The 8888-nt window shown below is 32.7% G+C and overlaps 1 long non-coding RNA gene across 2 annotated transcripts; it reads right to left on the bottom strand.

Annotated features, from left to right (window-relative positions):
• Positions 1 to 2824: 2824 nt before the first annotated feature.
• Positions 2825 to 5242, bottom strand: LOC145028836 (uncharacterized). 2 transcript variants are annotated; one of them, XR_013676208.1, is made up of 5 exons: positions 4819 to 5242; positions 4474 to 4742; positions 4121 to 4219; positions 3583 to 3659; positions 2825 to 3119 (listed from the first exon to the last, which is right to left on the bottom strand). It is a non-coding gene; the product is annotated as an uncharacterized LOC145028836 (long non-coding RNA). The 2 variants fall into 2 exon arrangements; XR_013676207.1 differs by having other exon boundaries at positions 3583 to 4219.
• Between the last annotated feature and the right edge of the window lie 3646 nt (positions 5243 to 8888).

Below are 8888 nucleotides of genomic sequence, written 5' to 3' on the forward strand. Positions count from 1 at the left end.
GAAAAAAACAAAATGTGTGGACTTTAAAGCGAACGCATTTAATATACTATGAAAAGATAAAGCTTTTGTAATGATAATGAAACAGAACTCCACCAAGAACAATGGAAACATGAGAGATGGAATTATGAGAAGGTGGGGAAAAGTGCATGTGCTGATAAAGATAGAGAAATTTGTTTTCAAGGCAAATCACAAAATCAATAATTTATTTTATTTTCTACAAGTTAGGTAAGGTATTTTAAGTTTATTTCGTTTTCATAACTACAATATACTTGGTATAATGTATTTATGTACTCTTTGTAGGAATGTGTTTTTACTTTTTAACGTTAATAACGATATATCAATAATTTATATGTTTCTCGTGTTAGACCGTTCATGTTTTTATTTTCAAATTATACATAACCATTATTTAAGTAATCATGCGTGTTGTAGTAGATAACTCATTTGCATTTAATAAAAACAAAAACTATAAATCAAATATGTAACGGAGAAAAACGTAACTTTAATATGTGTACATAACTCGTTTGCAATCCGGATATAAAATATGATTTACAAATATCACCATATAGCACGGTAAAGATAATAACATAACAAATTTTGGTTGCAAACAATTATATAATTATATGTGGAGGAACCCGAAGGAAATAATGTTTGAAAGTGTATCGAAAGAAATAAATGTTGTAAAAGTTTGTAACATTTAAGTAACTTTAAAATACAATAAGGACCTATTGGGTTTTTTATTGAAAAATTAGTTTGAAAAACATAAGATTTAGCAACGGAAAACTTTGTTTTTTGAACAACATATAACAAGTTTATAACCAACCATGAATTTTCTTGTAAAGTTTAGAAAGAAAACAAGCACCAAAGAAAAAGATGGAGAAAGAACAAACATTTGTAGTTCTTTTTGTTCTTTTGCGATGCTTGGAAGTTGATGGAGAATGTGAACCTTTGACACAGTAACAATAACTAACTTGATGTAAAGATACCAACCCTTGTATGAAAACCTTTTAAGCTTGAACCAAACACAAGTATGGTTCAAAGAGAACATAAAATCCAAGTAAATCCTTCTTGATTTAAAAGCAAAAGAACAGATGAGAAAGTGAGTAAAAACTCACGACAATTTCATGAAGAAAATCACACAAAAGATGCAAGTATCTAGCCATTTAAAGCATAAACTTAATCTAAAGGTCATTAACCGTTAAAACCTTTAAAAAAGCTTGTCTACCATGGTTTTTCCTATACTTATTACATGAGATTAAACAATTTGAAAGCCCATGTTTCTTCTTGCTCCTCCAACATTCGGCTATAGCAATGAAAAAAGAAACATTGTTTATATTTTATAAAATATAAACTTTGTATTTGGTAAAAGAGAAAAAGACTCAATTTTTCAAAAAGGTTGTGCATGCCTTATTAATTCATACCATATGAATTATGTAATGTTACTTGCTAATGAAAGTTATTATTTACATGAAATAAATAACTTCCAATTTAATTATAACTAGATGGTTTCCCGCGCGTTGCGCGGGACGAAAATTTTTGAGTTATTTCACAAAATATTTCATGCTTACAAAAATGTTGAGACGACGTGCTTTAAAATAACATCAGAAATTATCAGTTCCTAAAAAAATACATAAATGACAACAATTTCAAAAAATTACATGGTGATTCCAACTCCAAAATTTGAATTCCTTCTAGTTTCATCTTAATGAAATAAGGGAGTGACCTTAGTATGAAATTGTGATCTGGAAAACCCAACTAACAAATTTAAATGTATCAATATCAACAAAGGTCGGAAAAATGGCAAATTTTTAGTATTTTTATATAAATAAAAATCAATCTTTATAGTTTTAGGACTATATTTCCCCTGAATAATGTTTTAATATTAAAAAAAACAATTTTTATATTTTTAGGACCATATTGCCCCTGCACCCTTTTTATATTAATAAAATTAACCTGATTAATTTGATGTAATTTTTTTTTTTTTGGAAAAAACTTCTGATTGCGTGTTAACAATTTTGTGATTGTGACTGAGTCAACAATTGCAAATGTAAATAAGACTGGGAAAGATTAGTAAAATAAGAAAGCATAAAAGTGTTCAGAAAGAAGATTGATAGAAACCTGAAATAAAGGTCTATAGAAATTAAGAACATGGTGTTGGAGAGTGAAGCATATGAGGTGTTTCATGGGGCAAACAAACATGTGATGATTAAGACATAAGCAAGAGCAAGAATCAAATTAGACTCATGAAATATACCCCTCCTTGTAATTTGGTCAATCTTTGTGAAGTTCTAAGATTTGATCATTAGATGATGCATCATGAATAATTCCAAGGACATTGTACAAAAATGAATTTAAAAATCTTTTTAAGTTTGTAAAGATTTTTTAATTCCGTTTGTTTTAATCTAAATTTACTTTTTTTTTTTCTCTAGTAACCATATGTTATTTGCTATGAATTACAACTTTGAATCTATAGAAATCAACAGAAAAACAATGTTGCTTAAAGGATATGAATAAAGATACTAAAAAGCCTGTAAAAATAAAGGTAATTGGTCTAATTAAAAGTCTGTTCTTTTTCTTTCTTTTGGGGGAAAAGCGTTAACTAACGCATACCTTCCACAAATCTAGTAACCGGACTTCAACTAACAATGTCACAGTCAAATCCACCACCTCTTGGCACTTCTCCCACAGAAACAAAAATTATCCACTTAAATTAGTTTGTTTAATCTTGCTTTCCTTCCTCCCACAATTCGCCATAATTTTCTCATGATTTGTCTGATTAGATATAGATTACACACAAAACATATAACCAGAAAATAATAAAAAATGATGAAAGAAACACCATAAGCCTCTAGAGAGAAATAGGGGATAGTAACATAGTAGCAGTTCCTAGCAACATAAATGCAAATAAAATTCATAATTATGCATCAACCTGAAATTGCTATAATATGTTGCATTCTATCTAACCTACAACCAAATATTAAAATAAAATAATAAAACCTACATAAATCATCTTTTTACTGATCGTTTGGTTTTGTAGAACCTTTCTTTTTTTTTTTCCCCTTTTGTTTATCATTCTTGAATCAGGTTGTCGGGTACTCTTCATTCTCCGGTGGTGGCCACATCTAACATATGACACAAGAATCAAATAATTAACTATCAAGCGTTTAACATAAAGATAGTACCTTAAAGGGAAATTTAGAAAAGAATCCAAAATATATAATAAAAAAGATATATGCTACAAACTGCCCAGAGTTACCTGAAGATGAAGAAAATATAAACATAAACAAATTTCATGAATATAGACAATGGATGCAACTTGTTTGCAAATTGAAACAATATATCCCCAAGAACTAACTACAATATTTTGTTTTCAGTGGTTCACATCAATGTTGGATTAAAAAATTGGTATTGTTGGTCGCACAAATCCAACTACAAAAGTGATTACCTGATAAGTACACATGAAGATCTATTCGACATGAATGTATAGTACAATTTCTAACATAAGATCTCCATGTGAAAGGGGGTTCAAAACTAAATCATTCTAACCAAGAATAAGAACTAAGGTCTGACCAAGGAGATATTTACCTGATTAGATTAATGTAAGGAAATCCGCCACCCTTTGGAACCGATATCTACTCGAAAACCTGTTCTAATACAAAAATCTCAAAAGTACAAAAAATCCATAAACTCATAAATCATATAAATGTGTTTGAATTGCAGTAATATATCAACATCCTTCCATTTATGTGGCATAAAATAATTTGAAATAGATGAGCAACTGATGTGGTGTGTTTTAGGAATAAACAACAATTACCCAAATAAGAAAATCCTTGTTTATCAAAAAAAAATATAATAATAATAATAAAAAAAATGAGCCCACGAACTCAAAAGGAATAACTTACAATTTAGGATCATAAACACCTCCTTCCAGCACACAAATATTATTAAAAATGTGTCCAAAACATTATCTTCAGTCAAAACTCTATATTTTTCAAAAGTAAATGTATAGTTTTACCGAACATACCCTTTGTTGAGGCTTTCAGAGCTCAAATTTAATAAGAAACTGGATAATTTATTTTTTTGGGGTTATAAAATAGAAGAAATCATACTGTGTGTTATATACCTGTAAATCCAGATGATGGTTAAAACTGCTCCACATATATCATCTCCATCATCAAACTAAACTTCTTTCTCCATCTTTGATTAGAACTCGTTCGTTTTCCTTTTAACAACAAATATTGATGGATCGGATACATCTTTATGACACCACATTTGTGAAATATGAGAATAAATAAACATAAAAGACTTAATCTGTTAACTTATATATATTGGTGAATACATATAAAAGCGAATTAATAGAGAAAGGCAGTACCCTTAGATATGCTACCAAAAAAAAGTATTAACATTGTGGAAAAGTGTTACATTAACCTTAGATATTGCTTTTGATGATCAAAGAAGTGGGAATTGAAGTCATACCTCAATTACCCTACTTGCTACTTCATGTTTAAGCATTGCTTCCTCTGGCTCTAGAATCAAAGATTTCATCGAACACATGGCATGCAAAACGAAATAAAATTCTAATTCATAAGAAAATCTTTAAATAGAAAAAACAATACATTGAAAATTCAATATTGAATCAGTTGATTGAACACACAGAAACCCTAGATTTTGTGTGCGACCGACGACATAGAGATTGACCTCGGTGGCAGTGCAGTGGCGCTATTATAGAAATTATCAAATCTTACCTGAGAAAAAGTTAGAAAGATGTAAGGGTTTCAATCGGAGCACAAAATTGAATCCAAAGTTTAAAAATATTTCAACCTCTGAAGATGACGGCGTACGCTGTGGCGAAGACAGTGTCGCTGGAGGCGGAAGCAGACAATAAATTGAACACCGTGAGAGGTAGCACTTACCCCAATCAAACTCTTGAATTGACGATGGTGGAGGGAGCAGAGGGCATAAGAAGTTTCGAGGTCTTCATCTGAGGCGGTCGGGAAAGCATCATCTGTTTCTTTAAAAAGAACAACAACAGATGTAGAAGGCGTGAACCGGAACCTTTGGCGGTGAGAACCCCGAATCTATAAAGCATGAGATGAAGAAAAACAGTAGAGGAAGAAGCGATCGGGTTCAATAGAGAAGAAGAATCAAGAGTGTAATAAGAATAAAGAGAGATGAAGAGGTGGCGGTGATATGGATGAGTACATAGAGAATAGATGCTCGATGTAGAAGCATCTGGACAAATTGTATTTACCAACACAATGAAAATAAAGTGCAGGAAGGACACATGTGGGATGCATCTAGATTTGTCACGAAAAAGGAAGCCCATTAAAAAAAATTATATACATTTATCTTTCTTCTTATAATCAGGTAACCGATGTAGCAAAGAAATAGAAAAAAAGAAACAAAGTGGCACATAAAGAAAAAGATAGGGACCCAAGGAGAATCTAAGTTGAAGGACAAAAATAAACAAATGTTTGGTACATTTACTGTTCCTTTCATTCAAAACTTTATATATATATATATATATATATATATATATATATATATATATATATAATGATTTATTGAATATTTATTAACCATTATGATCAAATGTTAAATAATAATTTGTATTAGGTTAACCGATAAATAAATTATTATTTATTGTTTATAAAATATCAAGTTCTAAACTGAAACTAATAAGGATTGGTTAAAAATATAAGTAAACTCATATTATTGGATAAAGAAAATAAGCATATTGCTAGTTTTGGTTAAAAAGATAAGTATGTTGCTATTATTCGTAAAAAAGATTAGTGTGTTGCTATAATTGATTAAAATGAGAAATATGTTTCTTTTATTTGACAAATAGGTAAATATGTTGTTATTATTAGTTTAAAAAGTTAACTATGTTGCTTTTAATAGTTAGAAAGATAAGTCAAACAGTCATATAAGGTCATGTAATTTTTAATACTTAAATAAACCATGGTTATCAACTACGAAATATGTTAAACCTGATCATAGTTAAATTTCTTCCTTCTAAGTCTTTATTTCATGAAGACCATTGCATTTTATAACCACTTTTAAACTAACTCCTATATATAATGAATAGCTCGAGATCTTAGGAGCGATTGTTTGTTTAGAAAATAAATATGTTGCTAAAACAATGTACCTAAAAGGTCAAATGAAATGTCAACCTATAAATTTTAAAAATATTATAACACCTCGTTTATTAAGTAGATAAATAAATAAAATGATTATATAGCAAGGTGTTGGTCTTGCGAAGCCAAATACCATAAGTTGGATATTTCGGGGGTTAACATATAAATTCGATACTTATTTTGTAAAGATTTTAGAAAACAGGGGGATATTTGGTAAGTATTAGACCTAATATGAAAGGGTTTATGAAAAAGGGGGCTAAAGAGTTAGTTATGGACCTCTTTTGATAATAATTGTAGACGGAGGGGATACTTAGTAAAATATGGGACTGTATTTGTAAGGGATTTCAAAAGATGGGGTTTAAATGGTAAAAGGTTGACTCATTTTGAAAGAAAACGGGGAAGGAGGGACCAAACATTTTATTATGCGATAAATTTATAAGGGCTTGGGGTATATAAGACCCGTCACCCCGTTCCAAAACCCTAACCCTAACAGATGTGCAACCATCACCTTCCAACCTTATACCTCCCTCACCGGCACCACCTCTCCACCCTTGTCTCTCCGCCACCGGTTGGTTCGCCGGCCGAACGATGACCGTTATACCTTCATTTCCACTAACATCGCAAGTAGCCATAAGAGTCACTGAACCTTTGGTCCTTCGCAAGTTATTGTTCTGTCGGCTGTCATTTTCAACAACCAACGCTAGAAAACCCCCTTGCCACCTCGCTGTTGCCGCTGTGGTTAATTCCGACGAGAAGACGAAGTCACCGAACATCAATCGTAGAACTGTTCTGGTTGAAGACAAGGACACTGATGGGAGCTAAGATGCCGAACGGTCTGAAGAAGAAATCCGTTTGATGACAATTCGTGTTTCAAGGCTATTCCTACTCGTGTTTGTGTGAGTGCGTGTACTGCTGCATCATGCCGTTCGTTTGCGTGTGTATGGAGCGTTCTATCACTGGAAATGCTTTTCTGCCGCCATTAACCACTATGAAAGGTGTTTATGTGCGTATTTTGATGCATGTGCTCGTATGTTGCGATGGTATAAGGCTACTAGAGCGATTCTTCGCCGGAAATTCAAAGGAAACACCCCACCGCCACCACTCGCCACCGGCGGCCACCACAAGGTTGTTATACGTGTGTGTTTAGCTTAGTTGTGTGTGTGTGTGTGTTTATTTTTTAGTTTGCGTTATTTTAGCATTAAATCCTTGTCAAATGTATTAGAAAGTGGTATAATGAAAAAGAAACCCTAACCACCACCGTGAGGTGGTGGCTACTGCCTCCTGTCGCCACCAACCGTTGTGTTGGGTGGCGGTGTGCTTTTTCTTGTTGTGTTTTGATTCGTTGGGATGTTTGGAAAAATGGCCTAATAAAACACTAATAGGCCCAATAAACCCTAAATGATCAAAAGACCTAGCTATTGGTCCTAGTGGGATATGATTGGGTCGGAAACCCCAATTAGGGTTTAGAAAACGCTAATATTAGACATATGGGTTTTGGACTGTCATGACTTGCATTTTGAATGACTGAATTGGGATTGTGTATTAAGCCCGACCATACTACATGATTGACCCAATAGATTGACAGACTTGATGGATTAAGTCCTTAATAGGTTAAGTGAGAAACACTTAACCCTAATTGTCATTTTATGTGAAACTCTAATTTTACTTGGGCCTTAAGTTGAGCCTTTATATTGGGCTTTGCTTATTGGGCCAATAATAGGCCATTCAAGAAGAATCATATGGACTAGAATAATTGGATGGGTTCAGGGTAAGGCCTATATGAAGGGTTGGGCCTAATTTTGAAAATTAGGCCATAGTTTGGGCCTTGAGGATTATGATATATTGGGCCTCTAGAAATGCCAAATGTTTAGACTGGAGTATATTGTTGGCCCTCTGTATAAGACTATGTAAAGGTTTAGGCCTAATTTCGAAAATTGGGCCAAATGTTGGGTTTAGCCCATTACTTGAATATTGGGCCTTTGGAGTGTGAGTTGGACCTTTGGCTTGGGACCCAATTATTAATTAGGTGTTGTTTGATGTTGGCAGTTCGGGAATCTGTCAACCAACAGCTGTAGTTGCATCCTCGGGACATCAGTAGTGCCAGGTGAGTTTTCTCACCATACCAATGGGTTTAAGGCAATAAGGACGGTCCATTTTATGATAGTTGGTGTACTTTTTGTGTAGAGGTGTATGGCATGATTATATGGTAGTATGAAGTAGAGATAGCCTTATGGCTGACGGTAGAGATAGCCTTTATGGGTAATGGTAGAAATAGATTTATAGCTAATAGTAGAGATAGCGTTTATGGCTAATAGTAGAGATAACTTTATAGCTAAATGATATGTGGTAATGGTAGAGATAGCCGTATAGTTAAACGATATGTGGTATGTGGTAGAGATAGCTTGTATAGCAAAATATGATATGTGTTATGTGGTAGATATAACTTCTATAGCTAATATGATATGTGGATTGTATGTGGGGTATGCTCTTGGGAACTCACTAAGGTTCGTGCTTACAATTGTGTTTATTGTTTTAGGTAACATCATTTTGGAAAAGAAGGGCCCTGATTGATCGCAGTGCACACACCCATGTTTTCCGCCTTGAATGATTTTGGGATGGACTATGATAAATGTTTTAATTAATAATGTTTTGGATGTTAGGAAATAAGGATATCTATGTTTTGACTATATTAAAAATGAAATTTTTACCCATGATTTTTAGGTCATTACAAATATAAAAATGAATAAAAATGCA

Source organism: Lactuca saligna, chromosome 2, assembly GCF_052625555.1.
Source record: "Lactuca saligna cultivar CGN05327 chromosome 2, ASM5262555v1, whole genome shotgun sequence".
In the NCBI taxonomy this organism is placed as follows: domain Eukaryota; kingdom Viridiplantae; phylum Streptophyta; class Magnoliopsida; order Asterales; family Asteraceae; genus Lactuca; species Lactuca saligna.